This window comes from Eumetopias jubatus, unplaced genomic scaffold (assembly GCF_037043125.1).
Source record: "Eumetopias jubatus isolate StellerSeaLion01/CBP00866 unplaced genomic scaffold, mEumJub1_p1.0 scaffold_14, whole genome shotgun sequence".
NCBI classification, from domain to species: domain Eukaryota; kingdom Metazoa; phylum Chordata; class Mammalia; order Carnivora; family Otariidae; genus Eumetopias; species Eumetopias jubatus.
The window spans coordinates 46,458,569-46,479,141 of NW_028274820.1; positions in this window are offsets into that span (position 1 = coordinate 46,458,569).

Here is a 20,573-nt window from a genome sequence, read left to right on the forward strand (position 1 = left end):
GTGCAAAACTGGAAGATACATTCTGAGAAACGAGAGAAGCATTTGGGCAAATCAGTCTTATGAAGAATATCAAATATAAACTGTACCAATATAAACTGCATTAAAGTCAGGCTTAGTTTTATGAGAAAGTTTTCAAAAGATCTGTGCTTTAATCGTCAAAATTTTAATGACAACTCAAAAGGGAATTCGTATTATAAATGTTGTGTTAAAAAACAAAGGATTCAAAGGTTGTAATAGTGCTAATGAACAGTTCAATTTAGAAGAATGATGTGCGTGGGCAGGCAGGAGGGAAAGGAAGGGTCCGGAGGGAGGAGAATGGCTGAGGGTAACTGAGGTCACAGCCTGTCTTCAATACACACCTCCTACTCAAGAGTAATAAAGGCGAGAAAATGTGCTCTCAGAATCACAGTTTCTCCTCTAGACCTTATTTAATGCTTTATATCTAAATGTTAAAGAGCCATAAAAATTAATACAGAGAATACATGAGAATCTAATATATGGAACATACATTTCAATTCCATTGGTACTCAGAACTTTTAAAAACATGTCAACATGAAAACTGCTGGCAAGGTCGTAATTAAGCTATTAAATTATCAAATTAAACTCCTTGTTTAGGTAAGACAGGGTGAGACAAACAAACAAAAATGAAACTCACACTAGAGTAACAAGATGTTTTCAAGGAAAAGTACTTGTGGTTCCCATGATGACTGGCACTGACTCTAAAATAATTTACTTTAAAAAAAGTTTGAATTGCATTTTATTACAGTTGAACAAATATGTGAAAAGTTCAAACTACACTTTGATTTTCATAACACAGTTATTAAATTCAACTACAATTGGATATATTAAGATCCAATAATCTATTCATCAAAGGCTTGTACCATATATAATTATCATGTTCTATAGTTTGTACAATCAAGTTGATACAAAGTTAAAAAAAAATTATGTTCAAATTCCTCTTATAATTTAAATACAAACATTATCGTCAATCTAAAGTTAATCACCAGGAAAAATTTAATGCAAGTGATGGCTCTAACTTTTATCTTCAAAGAATTCTTTTTAGTTTTTTAGTGACTATTTCTTAAAATACAAAGGATTTTGGAATGCTTGAAAAATAAGGATATATGTAGCAGTCATCTTCTTAACTCTTCAGAAACCACGTTGCATTTAATCAATGATTTTCTGATAAGTTTATCCAAGTGTAACTATATTCTTTAAGGCCACATTGATTTTAAATCTTAGTTAATTCACAGAGAATTCCAAATTAAAAATGCTAGGACTTAAATCTTTTTAAATATGACAGACTTCCATCTGTATACAGTATCAAAAAAGAAAGCAAAACACTTAGTACCAAGGAATTAAACCTCAAATTTATTCATAAAGTAATAATTCTGTTTTATTTACCAAAAATGCAGAAAAAGTGACTAGGCAGTGTTGGAGATACTAAGGATTTAAATTTAAAGAGAATACATTTTTCAAATTTATTTTTCATAACTTTCATTTTTGTCATAACTTTCTCAACTTCTTCACTCCCTCTTTACAGTGATTCATAGGAAATGTAATTACACAGAACATTGTCTTTGATTAAATTAAGGCATCCATTTCTGTTCTGGGTTTGTCACCGACCTGTTGTGTGCTCTTGGGGAAGTCACTTCGCTTTTCTGTGTAATTAGGTAATAATCAGTATAAATTTATTCTGACCCTCTCAACTGACCCAACAATAGACGGTTAAGGGAAAGTGGTTTAGAAAAATAACAGACAACTCATTTTTTTAGTATATTTTTATCAGGAAATCAGTCAATCAAACAGATAACTGGATAAAATTGGGTTAGCTTGGGGGCGGAGAAAGATGGCGGAGGAGTAGGAGACCTAGATTTCGTCTGGTCTTAGGAATTCAGCTGAATAGGGATCAAACCATTCTGAACACCTACGAACTCAACAGGAGATCGAAGAGGAGAGTAGCAACAACTATCTGAACAGAGAAGCGACCACTTACTGGAAGGTAGGACATGAGGAGAAGTGAATTCGAGGCGATATTCGGGAGGATAGACGGCGGGGGAGGGGCCTCCGATGGCCGCTTCTGGCAAGTGATAGAGCCGCGGAGCACAAAATCGGACCTTTTAGAAGTCGGCTCCGCTGAGGGACGCCGCTGCAGTGGCTAAGCAGGGGGTGGGACCCTCGCGGGACAGTGTGGTCTCAGGACCCTTGGGGTCACAGAAAGACTAGGGGTGCCTAAGTGCGGCAGAGCACCCAGGGATCGGAGCGGGGAAGCCGGCTGCAGAGACGGAGCCGAGGCGCGGACTCTCAGCTCGGGGTTGCCATAGGCTGTGATCCGCGGCCCAGTCTGGCCACTGCTCCTCCAGCAGGGACCCAACAGGCGGCAGATCCGGGGAGCCGGGGAGGAGCGGCGCGGGAAGGCACCGCAGGGATCTGCTGCGTTTGGAGACTCCACACAGGGTCGGGTGCCAGAGATAGCAGCGCTCGGTCACAGGCCGGGTGAGCACGGAGAGTGGCCAGAGACCAGGGACAAGGGAGTGACTGCTTTTCTCTGTGGGCGCACTGAGGAGCGGGGCCCCGAGTTCTCAGCTCCTCCGGGTGGAGATTGGGAGGCCACGATTTTTGCCCTGGTCCTCCAAGGCTGTACCGAGAGCTTGCAGGGAACAAAAGCTCCTGAGAGCAACCCAAGCAGCTTGCTTAGCCCTGACCGACAAGGGTGGGGCAATTCAGCCTCCAGCAAAGACATCTGGAAACCACAGCAAAAGGCCCCTCCCCCAGAAGATCATCACGAATAGCCAGCAAGCCAAGACCAAGTTCACCGATCAAGGAGAACAGGAGAACGCCAGCGCTAGGGGAATATTGCACACAGAATTCATGGCTTTTTTTTTACCATGATTCATTAGTTCATCAAAGTTAATTTTTGTTAACTGTTTTTCTTTTTCCCTTTTTCAACCAACATCTTATCAATCTCTTTTTAAAAAAAAAACATTTTTTATTTTTCATTTTTAGAGTCATATTTTATCCCTTCATAGTAGTTACACTTATTTTTGGCATATATATATAAGTTGTTCTCCCTTTAAAATTTTGAGATACAGTTTCTTCTAACAGATCAAAATATACCCTAAATCACTAATGTATGGCTCTGTTCTAGTCTCCTGCCTGATCACATCCGTTCCCTTTTTCCTTTTTTTTTTAAATCTTCTTTTTTCAAACAACTTCTTATCTTATCAAGTCCTTTTATATAATCTTTTATAATTTTCATTTTTACAGTCATCTTCTATCCCTTCATTGTATCAACCCTTATTTTGTACATATATGTCTTTCTTCCTTTAAAATTTTATGAGGCACTTTTTTCTAACAGACCAAAATACACCCAAAATCTAGTGTGTGGCACTGATCTATGCACTAGCCTGATCATATTTGATCACATTCTGCTTTTTTTGTATTCTTCTGTTTTTGTTTTTATCTTTTTCTTTTTTTTTTCTTTCTCTTTCTTTTTTCTTTCTTTCCCTTTCTTTTCCCCTAGTTTCAGGTCTTTTCTGATTTGTATACAGTATATTTGCTGGGGACATTGTAAACCTATTACCATTTTCTTCTCTCATTCATCTATTCTCCTCTGGACATAATGACAAGACCAAAAAAATCACCTCAGCAAAAAGAACAAGAGGTAGTACCGTCAGCCAGGGACCTACTCAATACAGACATTAGTACAATGTCGGACCTAGAGTTCAGAATCATGACTTTAAAGATACTAGCTGGGCTTGAAAAAAGCGTGGAAGTTATTAGAGAAACCCTTTCTGGAGAAATAAAAGAACTAAAATCTAACCAAGTCGAAATCAAAAAGGCTATTAATGAGGTGCAATCAAAAATGGGGGCACTAACTGCTAGGATAAATAAGGCAGAAGAGAGAATCAGTGATATAGAAGACCAAATGATGGAAAATAAAGAGGCTGAGAAAAAGAGGGAGAAACAACTACAGGATCACGAGGGCAGAATTCGAGAGATAAGTGATAAGACGAAACAACATTAGAATAATTGGGATCCCAGAAGAAGAAGAAAGAGAGAGGGGGGCAGAAGGTATGTTGGAGAAAATAATAGCAGAGAACTTCCCTAATGTGAGGAAGGAAAGAGGCATCAAAATCCAGGAGGCACAGAGAACCCCTCTCAAAATCAATAGTAATAGGTCAACACCCCGACATCTAATAGTAAAACTTACGAGTCTCAGAGACAAAAGAAAATCCTGAAAGCAGCTCGGGAGAAGAGATATGTAACCTACAATGGTAAAAATATTAGATTGGCAACAGACCTATCCACAGAGACCTGGCAGGCCAGAAAGGACTGGCACGATATCTTCAGAGCACTAAACGAGAAAAATATGCAGCCAAGAATACTATATCCAGCTAGGCTGTCAATGAAAATAGAAGGAAAGATAAAAAGCTTCCAGGACAAACAAAAACTAAAGGAATTTGCAAACACGAAACCAGCCCTCCAAGAAATATTGAAAGGGGTCCTCTAAGCAAAGAGAGAGCCTAAAAGCAGCAAAGATCAGAAAGGAACACAGACAACATACAGTAACAGTCACCTTACAGGCAATACAGTGGCACTAAATTCATACCTTTCAATAGTTACCCTGAATGTAAATGGGCTCAATGCCCCAATCAAAAGACACAGGCTATCAGATTGGATTAAAAAACAAGACCCATCCATATGCTGTCTGCAAGAGACTCATTTTAGACCCAAAGACACCCCCAGATTGAAAGTGAGGGGGTGGACAACCATTTACCATGCTAATGGACACCAAAAGAAAGCTGGGGTGGCAATCCTTATATCAGACAAACTAGATTTTAAAACAAAGACTGTAATAAGAGATGAAGAAGGACACTATATCCTACTTAAAGGGTCTATCCAACAAGATCTAACAATTGTAAATATCTATGCCCCTCACATGGGAACAGCCAATTATATAAGGCAATTAATAACAAAAGCGAAGAAACACATTGACAACAATACAATAATAGTGGGGGACTTTAACACCCCCCTGACTGAAATGGACAGATCATCTAAGCAAAAGATCAACAACGAAATAAAGACTTTAAATGACACACTGGACCAAATGGACTTCACAGACATATTCAGAACATTCCATCCCAAAGCAACGGAATACACATTCTTCTCTAGTGCCCATGGAACATTCTCCAGAACTGATCACATCCTAGGTCACAAATCAGGTCTCAACCGGTACCAAAAGATTGGGATCATTCCCTGCATATTTTCAGACCACAATGCTTTGAAACTAGAACTCAATCACAAGAGGAAAGTCGGAAAGAACTCAAATACATGGAGGCTAAACAGCATCCTACTAAAGGATGAATGGGTCAACCAGGAAATTAAAGAAGAACTAAAAAAATTCATGGAAACCAATGAAAATGAAAACACAACTGTCCAAAATCTTTGGGATACAGCAAAGGCAGTCCTGAGAGGAAAGTATATAGCAATACAAGCCTTTCTCAAGAAACAAGAAAGGTCTCAAATACACAACCTAACCCTACACCTGAAGGAGCTGGAGAAAGAACAGCAAATAAAGCCTAAACCCAGCAGGAGAAGAGAAATAAAGATCAGAGCAGAAATCAATGAACTAGAAACCAAAAGAACAGTAGAACAGATCAACGAAACTAGGAGCTGGTTCTTTGAAAGAATTAACAAGACTGATAAACCCCTGGCCAGACTTAGCCAAAAGAAAAGAGAAATGACCCAAATCAACAAAATCATGAATGAAAGAGGAGAGATCACAATCAACACCAAAGACATACAAACAATTATAAGAATATATTATGAGCAACTCTATGCCAGCAAATTAGATAACCTGGAAGAAATGGGTGCATTCCTAGAGATGTATCAACTACCAAAACTGAACCAGGAAGAAATAGAAAACCTGAACAGACCTAGAACCACGAAGAAAATTGAAGCAGTCATCAAAAATCTCCCAAAAAAACAAAAGCCCAGGGCCACATGGCTTCCCAGGGGAATTCTATCAGACATTTAAAGAAGAATTAATACCTATTCTCCTGAAACTGTTCCAAAAAATAGAAATGGAAGGAAAACTTCCAAACTCATTTTATGAGACCACCATTACCTTGATCCCAAAACCAGACAGAGACTCCATCGAAAAGGAGAATTACAGACCAATATCCTTGATGAACATGGATGCAAAAATTCTCACCAAAATACTAGCCAATGGGATCCAACAGTACATTAAAAGGATTATTCACCACGACCAAGTGGGATTTATCCCTGGGCTGCAAGGCTGGTTCAACATCCGCAAATCAATCAACGTGATACAATACATTAACAAAAGAAAGAACAAGAATGATATGATCCTCTCAATAGATGCAGAAAAAGCATTTGACAAAGTACAGCATCCTTTCTTGATCAAAACTCTTCAGAGTGTAGGGATAGAGGGTACATACCTCAATATCATAAAAGCCTTCTACGAAAAACCTACAGCGAATATCATTCTCAATGGGGAAAAGCTGAGAGCTTTTCCCCTAAGGTCAGGAACGCGGCAGGGATGTCCACTCTCACCACTGCTATTCAACATAGTATTAGACATCCTAGCCACAGCAATCAGACAACAAAAAGAAATCAAAGGCATCCAAATCGGCAAAGAGGAAGTCAAACTCTCACTCGTTGCAGATGATATGATACTGTATGTGGAAAACCCAAAAGACTCCACCCCAAAACTGCTAGAACTCATACAGGAATTCAGTCAAGTAGCAGGCTATAAAATCAATGCACAGAAATCAGTGGCATTCCTATACACCAACAACAAGACAGAAGAGAGACAAATCAAGGAGTGAATCCCATTCACAACTGCACCCAAAACCATAAGATACCTAGGAATAAATTTAACCAAAAAGGCAAAGGATCTGTACTCAGAAAAGTATAAAATACTCAGGAAAGAAATTGAAGAAGACACAAAGAAATGGAAAAACGTTCCATGCTCATGGATTGGGAGAACAAACATTGTGAAGATGTCAATGCTACCTAGAGCAATCTACACATTCAATGCAATCCCCATCAAAATACCATCCACTTTTTTCAAAGAAATGGACAAATAATCCTAAAATTTGTATGGAACCAGAAGAGACCCCGAATAGCCAGAGGAATCTTGAAAAAGAAAAGCAAAGCTGGCGGCATCACAATTCCGGACTTCCAGCTCTATTACAAAGCTGTCATCATCAAGACAGTATGGGACTGGCACAAAAACAGACACATAGATCAATGGAACAGAATAGAGAGCCCAGAAATGGACCCTCAACTCTATGGTCAACTTATCTTTGACAAAGCAGGAAAGTATGTCCAATGGAAAAAAGACAGTCTCTTCAACAAATAGTGTTGGGAAAATTGGACAGCCACATGCAGAAGAATGAAACTGGACGATTTCCTTACACCACACACAAAAATAGACTCCAAATGTTTGAAAGACCTAAACGTGAGACAGGAGTCCATCAAAATCCTAAAGGAGAACACAGGTAGCAACCTCTTCGACCTCAGCCGCAGCAACTTCTTCCTAGAAACATCACCAAAGGCAAGGGCAGCAAGGGCAAAAATGAACTATTGGGATTTCATCAAGATAAAAAGCTTTTGCACAGCAAAAGAAACAGTCCACAAAACCAAAAGACAACCGACAGAATGGGAGAAAATATTTGCAAATGACATATCAGATAAAGGGCTAGTATCCAAAATCTATAAAGAACTTATCAAACTCAACACCCAAAGAACAAATAATCCAATCAAGAAATGGGCAGAAGACATGAACAGACATTTTTCCAAAGAAGACATCCAAATGGCCAACAGACACATGAAAAAGTGCTCAACATCGCTCGGCATCAGGGAAATCCAAATCAAAACCTCAATGAGATACCACCTCACACCCGTCAGAATGGCTAAAATTAACAAGTCAGGGAACGACAGATGTTGGCGGGGATGTGGAGAAAGGGGAACCCTCCTACACTGTTGGTGGGAATGCAAGCTGTTGCAACCCCTCTGGAAAACAGTATGGAGGTTACTCAAACAGTTGAAATTAGAGCTACCATTCGATCCAGCAATTGCACTACTGGGTATTTACCCCAAAGATACAAATGTAGGGACCCGAAGGGGTACGTGCACCCCAATGTTTATAGCAGCAATGTCCACAATAGCCAAACTGTGGAAAGAGCCAAGATGTCCATCGACAGATGAATGGATAAAGAAGAAGTGGTATATATACACAATGGAATACTATGCAGCCATCAAAAGGAATGAGATCTTGCCATTTGCAACGACGTGGATGGAACTGGAGGGTGTTATGCTTAGTGAAATAAGTCAATCAGAGAAAGACATGTATCATATGACCTCACTGATATGAGGAATTCTTAATCTCAGGAACAAACTGAGTGTTACTGGAGTGGTTGGGGGTGGGAGGGATGGGGTGGCTGGGTGATAGACATTGGGGAGGGTATGTGCTACGGTGAGCGCTGTGAATTGTGCAAGACTGTTGAATCACAGATCTGTACTTCTGAAACAAATAACGCAACATATTTTAAGAAAAAAGAAAAAGAAGAAGATAGCAGGAGAGGAAGAATGAAGGGGAGTACGTCAGAGGGGAGACGAACCAGGAGAGATGAGGGACTCTGAAAAACAAACTGAGGGTTCTAGAGGGGAGGAGGGTGGGGGGATGGGTTAGCCTGCTGATGGGTATTAAAGAGGGCACATTCTGCATGGAGCACTGGGTGTTATGAACAAACAATGAATCATGGAACACTACACCAAAACAAATGATATAATATATGGTGATTAACATAACAATAAAAAAATTTTAAAAAAATTGGGTTAGCTTACATGGTAATGAAGGATTATCATATCCTGAGAGTTTGGTATAGGCTAGTTTCATTCTTTCAGGACCCTAGAAATGCTATTTCAGATGATCACAGGGAATCACCTGTAATTTCAGTTTGATTACAGAATCTACCAACCTAAACAATGTCCAATAGGATTATTTCATTCCAAATTAACTAAAAATCAAGCCAGCAACTTTATTTTTACTTTTAAATAGTATGGGTTTGGGCGCCTGGGTGGCTGTCAGTTAAGCATCTGCCTTCAGCTCAGGTCAGGATCCCAGGGTCCTGGGATCAAGGCCTGCATCAGGCTCCCTGCTCAGCAGGAAGCCTGCTTCTCCCTCTCCCACTCCCCCTGCTTGTGTTCCCTCTCTTGCTGTCTCTAATAAATAAATAAAAAATCTTAAAAATAAACAAATAGTATGGGTTTACTATTTATTTGGAAACTGCTTTTTGTAATTGCTAAGTTATATATATATACGTATTTGTACAATTTTTACAGCAATATGGAAACAAATGCTAATCAACAGTAATTTATATTTAGCTGTAAGTTTAAACTAGATGTTATGTAAAATCTGCCCCCTAATTTTTTTGGTAACAGTTAACTGGAAGAAACATGATATCATATTCACTAAAAAATCCCTTTTTACCTTGATTTAGGAATGTGAAGATTTTAGTGTGGGTCTCTGAGTGGAGACTATGACATTTGGGAGGGTTCCCCCCCCCCCCCAGAAGAAATGTGAATTATTCTGGATCACAATGATATCATAAAGGATTTTGTTTTGTACTCTTTAGGAAAGAACAAATAGCTAGAGTAAACATAATTAGTGAGTTGGCATTCTCAAGGACCTAAAAAGCAAGGCTTTATGAAAAACAATGTTTTTTTTAAGATTTTATTTATTTGAGAGAGAGAGAATGAGAGAGAGAGAGAGCACATGAGAGGGGGGAGGGTCAGACGGAGAAGCAGACTCCCTGCCGAGTGGGGAGCCCGATGCGGGACTCGATCCAGGGACTCCAGGATCATGACCTGAGCCGAAGGCAGTCGCTTAACGAACTGAGCCACCTAGGCGCCCTATGAAAAACAATGTTGTAAACATGAACAGTAATGGAACTATGTTAAAATTTAATGAACTTGAATTTATAGCAGAGGGAAAAAATTAATGTCTATTTCTGAGAATTCTTTATCTCCCATTATTTACTCTATACAAATCTATATAACAAATTAAAGCATCTTTCACAAGTACTTGAAGGGAGGTTGAGAAGAGGAAACTTTAGAGTTCTACAGTATGTATAGGAGATATAAATCTATAGAATTTTAAAATTTACTGGTAAAAATATCAGCAGAGAGGGGCTGTCCATAGATACTTCTTCAAGAAAGGCAAATTTACTTTCGTAAGCCATGGTATCTGTCAAGCACTATATTAGATTAATTTACACTTAGTAACTCATTTTCCCTTCCCTATAACCCTCCTGGAAATATTTTTGGGGACATATTTAAACCTCCAGAAACATTTTACACCAGCTTTATTTTATCTGTATGGTTACCAAGCTTTCATATCATGATATCTTAAAAAACACAAACAGGTTTGAAAGATTAAGGTGACAAGCTTTCAGCACAAAAAAAAAAAAGATTTTGTTTTTCACTATCTGTAATTTGTTCACTTAAAAATTTCTTTTTTGGTCTTTTCCTGTCTTAGAGCTCACCCATTCTCCTCCTTCTTTCTCCCCTATTAGAAGGCCACCATTTTGAACTGTATTCTGTAACAAATTCCAAACACCAACCAATTTGGGCCCAGGGGAAATGATGCATAAAGATGACTGCTAAACATATTTCTATCATGGCTAAAATACTCCTCAGGTTTTGTGGGGGCTTTTTAAAGATTTTTTTTTATTTATTTGAGAGAGAGAGAGGGAGAACACGAGTGGGGTGAGAGGCAGAGGGAGAAGCAAACCCCCTGCTCAGCAGGGAGCCTGAGGCAAGGGTCAACCCCAGGACCCTGAGATCATAACCCAAGATGAAGGCAGATGCTTAACCAACTGAGCCACCCAGGCACTCCAAAAACACTCCTCAGGTTTTTTACAGTGAGCTATACTAAGTGTTAGTACGATGTTCGTGATCTAGTTCAAGATCTCACATTTCCTAAAAACTCCAATACCCGTATGCTGTAAGTTCCCCAAATCTAAAATATAAATAGAGAGGTTTGTTACTCATATATAGTAAATAAAGCTACACCTATAATGAAATCAACTGGAGAGAGAGGTTAAAGTATTGACCTGGCTAACCATTAGAATAACTTCATAACTTATTTTTTTTTAAAGGCAAAGGCCTAGAATCTACCCATGCTAATTAAATCACAATCTCTGAGGGAGATGTTTGGCTACTAGTCATTTTTCTCCTAAGGTGACTGCGATGCTCAGCCAAGTTTGAGAGCTACCGATATTGAATCAGAAGAGATTACCTATCCTAATCCTATAAAAAGGAATTTTAATATTTGAAAACTGTGTTTAAGATGATCAACAAAGTACAGAAATCAAGGGATAATATGGTTTAATAAGTGGGAATTTGGAAACTGAGACTGAAAATATAACCAATTTCTTGAGTTTCAAAGTAGTGGTGGTTGGTTAAAAATATAGAAAGAGTTTTTAAAGAGAGATTTTTAACATATATAAATGTTTATGGGAAAGATCCAACAGACAGGGAGAAATTGAGGTTATGAAACACAAATGAGAAAAATCCATCCTTAAGGTCCAAGACTAAATGAATAGTCGAGATCCACAGGAGAAGAAATGTACACTATAAACAAAGATATCTCCTTTCCTTCCTATAAAAGAAAAAACGAGTCCAAAGCAAGTGTACAAAACTCAAAGAAGGTGAGAGAATCCAATAAAATAATTTCTCCTTTTCCTCTAAAATTGGATCTAATACTACCTGTGGGGAAAAAAGTAAATCTGCTTTATAAGTAATAAATATTCTCTAGGTATTAACTGACTTAATTCTTTTTTTTTTAAAGATTTTATTTATTTATTTGAGAGAGAATGAGAGATAGCACGAGAGGGAAGAGGGTCAGAGGGAGAAGCAGACTCCCTGCTGAGCAGGGAGCCCGATGTGGGACTCGATCCTGAGACTCCAGGATCATGACCTGAGCCGAAGGCAGTCGCCTAACCAACTGAGCCACCCAGGCGCCCCTAACTGACTTAATTCTTAAAACAACTCAATGGCATAGGTACTGTCGCCCTTAGTTACAGATCAGAAAACAAAGAGAGGTTAAGCAACTTGCCTAAAATGACAGGGGCAAAATGATCTGTCAATTAGACTCTGAAGCAGGAGCTCTTAGCCTCCACATTACTATATATAGTCCGTCAGCTAAGGTTCCCCACCACTGCACAGACTAGGGTGAAGTGTTTTCCTCTCATATCAGACAAACCTCACTGTTTCTACTCTTTAATTTAATTACCTTAACAAAGTTACTTAACCTTTTTGACTCATATTATTAGCAAAATGAAGATAATAGAAACTTCCTCAGAGAATTGCTGGGAAAAAAATTAAATTCCACTGCATGTTATAGATATTTATGTACTTCCAATATTAGCAAGGCACAGCTCTGAGTACTGAGTGCTATAGCAATCTGGAAAGAAATTTCTTTCATAGAGTTTATGTCCTAAAAGAAGGGAAGCAGCAGCAGCAAGTGCACAAATTCCACGGACTGGAAAAGATTTGTCTTAATTCCCAAGGATTTACAACTTCAGAGAAAAATTAACCTCCAGTCTCCTTCATCCACAAGTGCTGCTTCTATTTTGCATTGTTAGCCCTTTTGAGAAACATACACCTTAATGATTTTCAACATAGCAACCAAAAGCACAGAGTAAGCATTTGTGATGCTGAAAGAGAGGCATCCTCTCAATAAACAAAATAGGTAATATCTTAAGGTTTTGTGAAGAGATGATTAACAATAGCCAAAAGAGGGGTTCAGGAAAAGATGGCAGAGGAGTAGGGGACCCTATTGCAACCAGTCCCCGGAATTGAGCTGGATATCTACCAGACCACTTTGAACACCCATGAAATCAGCCTGAGATGTAAGAAGATAGATCTGGATCTCTACAAACAGAATATTGCAGGCGGTTGGTTTCGAGGTATGAAGTGGGGAACTGTGATTCCACAGGCACATATCCAAAGATAAATGGAAGGGGGAGGGAGCTGCCATAAGCGCTGGCACTGGGAAGGTGAAATAACACAGTGCAAAAGCCTCCAGTGCTGGGGACAGGGCACACACTCGGGGACTGGTAGTGGCAGGGAAAGGACTTTAGGGCAGCCCCCCAGACTGAAACCTGGAGCAGCAGGGCCCAGCGTACGAACTGGGGGTGGCTGGCGATTTTAGAAGCACAGAGGGCAGAGACGTGCCCCCACACCCTGACCTGGAGGAGGACTGGGGGCACTGCTGAAGGGCGCACAACCCATGACACTGCAGTTTATAGCAGCAAAGACAGAAACGGAGAGAGTGTGGCCTGGAGAGCTCACTGAAGAACAGACTGTGATATCTCTGCTCTGAGGCAGAGGGTTGGAAATGAACTCTTCTCATCTGATTCTCAAAAGAGACGCAGAAAGCCACCAGGGAAAGCCACCAGAGAATAAAAGACCCCAAAAACCGGTTTTCACTGAGCCCATTCTGCCCCCCCACAGGGGGCACGGCAACTCTGCCCAAACAGGGTTGCCTAAGTAACAGTGCAGCAGGCCCCTCCCTCAGAAGACAGGCGGGGAAAACAAGAGGCCTGCAATTATAAGGTCCCTATAAAACAGGTGCATTTTGCTTGGTTGTGGTCAATAATTTGGACACTGTACATTCCATCAGCCACCCCTCAACAGAATGACTAGGAGGAGGAACCCCCAAAATAGGAAAGACTCAGAGACTATGACTTCTGCCACAGATTTACAAATGGATACAGATATAACCAAAATGTTGGAAATGGGATTCAGGGTAGCAATTGTGAAGACAATAGCTAGAATGGAGAAATTGATGAATGGCAACATCGGGTCTCAAAGGGCAGAAATGAAAGCTGAGCTGGCAGAACTTAAAAATGCTATCAATGAGATCCAATCTTATCTAGATAATCTAACAGCGAGGGTAAGCGAGGCAGAAGAATGAACCTAGACCAGTTGAGAGAAAAGAAGGAAAAAGAGGAGGCCAGGGAAAACTCAGAATCCATGAAAACAGAATCAGAGAAATAAGTGGCACCATGAAACATTCCACTGTCAGAATTATTGGGATCCCTGAGGGGGTGGAAAGAGAGGACTAGAAGATATATTTGAGCAAATCAGAGCTGAGAACCTCCCTAATCTGGAGAATGAAACAAACATTCATGTCCTAGAGGGAGAGAGGACCCCTCCCAAGATCAAGGAAAACAGGCCAACGGCCCAGCATGTAATGTAAATGTAAAACTCGCATCTTAGAACTAAAGAAGCCATTTTTTTGCATGTTTAGTTTTCTTTAAATTTTTTTATTGTTATGTTAATCACCATACATCACATCATTAGTTTTTGATGTAGTGTTCCATGATTCATTGTTTGTGCATAACACCCAGTGCTCCACGCAGAACGTGCCCTCTTTAATACCCATCACCAGCCTAACCCATCACCCTACCCCCCTCCCCTCTAGAACCCTCAGCTTGTTTTTCAGAGTCCATAGTCTCTCATGATTCGTCTGCCCCTCCAATTTACCCCCCTTCATTCCTCCTCTCCTATCTTTTTTTTTTTTTCCTTAACATATATTGCATTATTTGTTTCAGGGGTACAGATCTGTGATTCAACAGTCTTGAACAATTCACAGCGCTCACCATAGCACATACCCTCCCCAGTGTCTATCACCCAGCCACCCCATCCCTCCCACCCCTCACCACTCCAGCAACCCTCAGTTTGTTTCCTGAGATTAAGAATTCCTCATATCAGTGAGGTCATATGATACATGTCTTTCTCTGATTGACTTATTTCACTCAGCATAACACCCTCCAGTTCCATCCACGTCGTTGCAAATGGCAAGATCTCATTCCTTTAGACGGCTGCATAATATTCCATTGTGTATATATACCACTTCTTCTTTATCCATTCATTTGTCGATGGACATCTTGGCTCTTTCCACACTTTGGCTATTGTGGACATTACTGCTAAAAACATTGGGGTGCACATACCCCTTCGGATCCCTACATTTGTATCTTTGTGGTAGATACCCAGTAGTGCAATTGCTGGATCGTATGGTAGCTCTATTTTCAACTGTTTGAGGAACCTCCATACTGTTTTCCAGAGGGGTTGCACCAGCTTGCATTCCCACCAACAGTGTAGGAGGGTTCCCCTTTCTCCACATCCCCACCAACATCTGTCGTTTCCTGACTTGTTAATTTTAGCCATTCTGACGGGTGTGAGGTGGTATCTCACTGAGGTTTTGATTTGGATTTTCCTGATGCCGAGTGATGTTGAGCACTTTTTCATGTGTCTGTTGGCCATTTGGATGTCTTCCTTGGAAAAATGTCTGTTCATGTCCTTACATACAGAGGAAGAACATCAGAATAACGTCCGACCTACCCACAGAGACCTGGCAAGCCAGAAAGGGCTGGCAAGACATATTTAGGGAAATAAACAAGAAGAACATGCAGCCAAGAATACTTTATCTGGCAAGCCTGTCATTTAGAATGGATGGAGAGATGCAGAGTTTCCAAGACTGGAAGAAACTGAAAGAATATGTGACCAACCACTAAGCCGGCCGTGCAAGAAATATTAAGGGGGGGTTCTATAAAAGGAGAAAGACCTCAAGAGTGATATAGAACAGAAATTTACAGAGACAATCTATAGAAACAAGGTCTTCACAGGCACGTGATGACAATAAATTCATATCTTTCAATAATCACTCTCAACGTGAACAGCCTAAATGCTCCCATAAAACGGCAAGGGTTGCAGATTGGATAAAAAGACAGGACCCATCCATATGCTGTCTACAAGAGACTCATTTTGAACCTAAAGATACATCCAGACTGAAAGTGAAGGGATAGAGTTCCATCTTCCATGCCAATGGACCTCAAAAGAAAGCTGAGGTAGCAATTCTATATCAGACAAATTAAATTTTAAACTAGAGACTGTAGTTAGAAACACAGAAGGACACTATATCATTCTTAAAGGGTCTAACCAACAAGAAGATCTAGTACGCCCCCAACATGGGAGCAGCCACCTACATAAGCCAACTGTTAACCAAAATAAAGAGTAATATTGATAATAATATGTTAACTGTAGGAGACCTCAATACTCCACTCTCAGCAATGGACAGATCATCTAAGCAGAAAATCAATAAAGAAACAAGAGCTTTGAATGACACACTGGACCAGATGGACCTCATAGATATATAATAGATATATACAGAACATTCCACCCTAAAACCACAGAATACTCATTCTTCTCGAGCACACACAGAACTTTCTCCAGAATAGACCACATCCTGTGTCACAAATCAGGTCTCAACTGATACCAAAAGACTAAGATTTCCTGCGTATTCTCAGACCATAATGCTTTAAAACTGGAACTCAATCATAAGAAAAAATTTGGAAGAAATTCAAACACTTGGAAGCTAATGACCACTCTGCTCAAGAATGTTTGGGTCAACCAGAAAATCAAAGCAGAACTTAAACATTTCATGGAAACCAATGAGAATGAAAACACATTGGTCCAAAACCTATGGGATACTGCAAAGGCAGTACTAAGGGGTAAATACATAGCTATCCAAGCCTGACTCAAAAAAAAAAAAAAAAAACAGAAAAATCCCAAATTCACCAACTAACTTTACACCTTAAAGAACTAGAGAAAAAGCAACAAATGATGCCTAAGCCACACATTAGAACAGAAATAATTAAGATTAGAGCAGAGATCAACGAGTTAGAAACCAGAAACACAGATCAGATCAAGAAAACTAGAAGCTCGTTCTGTGAAAGAATTAATAAGACCGATAAACCACTGGCCAGACTTATCCAAAAGAAAAAAGATGCAAATTAATAAAATTATGAATGAAAGGGGAGAGATCATGACTAACACCAAGGAAATAGAAACAATTATTAGAAATTATTATCAACAACTTTATGCCAATAAGCTGAGCAACCCGGAAGAAATGGATGCCTTCCTGGAAACCTAAAAACTGCCAAGACTGAAACGGGAAGAAATTGACAATCTGAATAGGCCAATAACCAGTAACAAGATTAAAGCAGTGATCAAAAACAAGAGTCTGGGGCCTGATGGATTCCCTGGGGAATTCTACCAAACATTCAAAGAAGAAATAATACCTATTCTCTTGAAGCTGTTTCAAAAAATAGAAACAGAAGGAAAGCTTCCAGACTTACTCTAAGAGGCCAGCATTACCTTAATCCCCAAACCAGGCAAAGACCCCATCAGAAAGGAGAATTTCAGACTGATATCCCCGATGAATATGGATTCCAAAATTCTCAACAAAATCCAAGCTAATAGGATCCCACAATACATTAAAAAGATCATCTACCACGACCAAGTGGGATTTATCCTCAGGATGCAAGGGTGGTTCAACATTCGCAAATCAATTAATGTGATAGAACACATTAATAAGAGGAGAGAGAAGAACCATATGGTCCTCTCAATTGATGCAGAAAAAGCATGTGACAAAATATAGCATCCTTTCCTAATTAAAACTCTTCAGAGTATAGGGATAGAGGGAACATTCCTCAAGTTCATAAAATCCATCTATGAAAAACCCACAGCGAATATCATCCTCAACAGAGAAAAGCTGAGAGCCTTTCCCTTAAGATCAGGAACATGTCAAGGATGCCCACTCTCACCACGATTGTTCAACATAGTACTAGAAGTCCTGGCAACAGCAATCAGGCAACAAAAAGAAATAACAAGTATTCAAATTGCAAAGAAGAAGTCAAACTCTCTCTCTTTGCAGATGATATGATACTTTACGTGGAAAATCCAAAAGACTCCACCCCCAAATTACTAGAACTCATACAGCAATTCAGTAATGTGGCAGTATATAAAATCAATGCACAGCAATCAGTTGCTTTCTTACACACTAACAATGCAACTGTAGAAAGAGAAATTAGAGAAATGAATCCATTTACAATAGCACTAAAAACCATAGATACCTCGGAATAAACCTAACCAAAGAGGTAAAAGATCTATACTCTAGGAACTACGGAACACTCAGGAAAGAAACTGAAGACGACACAAAAAGATGGAAAAACATTCCATACTCATGGATCGGAAGAATAAACATTGTTAAAATGTCTATGCTACCCAGAGCAATCTATGCCTTCAATGCCATCACAATTGAAATTCCAATGACCTTTTTCAAAGTGCTGGAACAAACAATCCTAACATTTGTATGGAATCAGAAAAGACCCCAAATCGCCAAGGAAATGCTGAAAAAGATAAACAAAGCTAGGGGCATCACAATGCCCAATTTCAAGCTATATTACAAAGCAGTGATCACCAAGACAGCATGGTACTGGCAGAAAAACAGACATATAGACCAATGGAACAGAATAGAGAGCCCAGATATGGACCCTCTCAACTCTGTGGTCAAATAATCTTTGACAAAGCAGGAAAAAATATGCAATGGAAAAAAGACAGTCTCTTCAATAAGCGGTGCTGGGAAAATTGCACAGCTATATACAGAAGAATGAAATTTGACCATTCTCTAACACCATACACAAAGATAAACTCAAAATGGATGAAAGACCTCAATGTGAGACAGGAATCCATCAAAATCCTAGAGGAGAACATAGGCAGTAACCTCTTCGACATCAGCCACAGCAACTTCTTGCAAGACACATCTCAAAGGCTAGTGAAACAGAAGCAAAAATGAACTTTTGGGACTTCATCAAGATAAAAAGCTTCTGCACAGCAAAGGAAACAGTCAACAAAACAAAGAGGCCACCCACAGAATGGGAGAAGATACTCGCAAATGACACTACAGACAAAGTGCTGATTTCTAAGATCTATAAAGAACTTCTCAAACTCAACACCCAAAAACAAACAAATAATCGAGTCAAAAAATGGGCAGAAGACATGAGCAGACACTTCTCCAAAGAAGACATACAAATGGCTAACAGACACACGAAAAAATGTTCATCATCATTAGCCATCAGGGAAATTCAAATCAAAACCACATTGAGATACCACCTTACACCAGTTAGAATGGCAAAAATTGACAAGGCAAGAAACAAAAAATGTTGGAGAGGTTGTGGAGAAAGGGGAACCTTCTTACACTGTTGGTGGGAATGCAAGTTAGTACAGCCACTTTGGAAAACAGTGTGGAGGTTCCTCAAAAAATTAAAAATAGAGCTACCCTATAACCCAGCAATTTCACTACTAGGTATTTACCACAAAGATAACATATGTAGTGAAAGGAAGGGCCATATTCACCCCAATGTTCATAGCAGCAATGTCCACAATAGCCAAACTGTGGAAAGAGCTGAGATGCCCTTCAACAGATGAATGGGTAAAGAAGATGTGGTCCATATATACAATGGATTATTACTCAGCCATCAGAAAGGATGATGGGACTGGAGGAGATTATGCTAAATGAAATAAGTCAAGCAGAGAAAGTCAATTATCATATGATTTCACTTATTTTCACTCATTTGTGGAACATAAGGAATAGCATGGAGGACATTAGGAGAAGGAAGGGAAAAACGAAGGGGAGGAAATCAGAGGGGGAGATGAACCATATGGACTCCGAGAAACAAAATGAGAGTTTTAGAGGGAAGAGGGGTGGGGGATGGGTTAGCCCAGTGATGGGTATTAAGGAGGGCACGTACTGCATGGAGCACTGGGTGTTATACGAAAACAACGAGTCATGGATCGCTACATCAAAAACTAATGATGTGTTGTATGGTGACTAACATAACATAATAAAATTAAATTAAATTTAAAGAAGGACAATAGCCTAAAGAAACTTAATGTAGCTATATTAACTTCCAAACAAGTAGACTTTAAGAATTATTGGAGATAAAGAATAATAATTCATAATGATAAAGGAAGCTACCAAAATTTTATATTTGTTTGACTATATTAACATGATCTCAAAATATATAAAGTAAAAATAGAACTAAAAGAAGAAACTTATAATCACTATGGAAGACTTACACATAGTACTAGCAATGCATGATAATCAGAAACAAAGGATATGGAAAATCATTAAAGATATTGATTAAACAGTAGAATGAACATATTTCACATATTTAGAATACCACATCCAACAATGAAGATTTACATTTAAGTGCGAATTAAATATTACTAACACTGGCAATGTCATAATGCAGGCATCAATAAACTTCAAATGATTTAAATTATTCAGAGTATGTTTACTAACCACAGTGAAAGTTAGGAATTAATTAAAACAGAAAAAGAGAACATGCACATACATGTTGTACACATATATCAGGAGATTCCTGATTTCCTGGAAATAAAATATTTCTCTACAAGATGCAAGAAACAGAAAAATGGAAACATAAAATACTTTGAACTCAAATTAAAATATTTCAAAATTTGTGAGAAAAAAATATGAGATATGGCTAAAGCAGCTTTAGAGAGAGATTGGTAGCTTTATTTTTGAGACTTGAGTAATAATTTGTTGTGCTGTCCTGCAACACTTTAATCTTTAATTTGCTCTAAGCAAATTATTCTTTAAACAATTT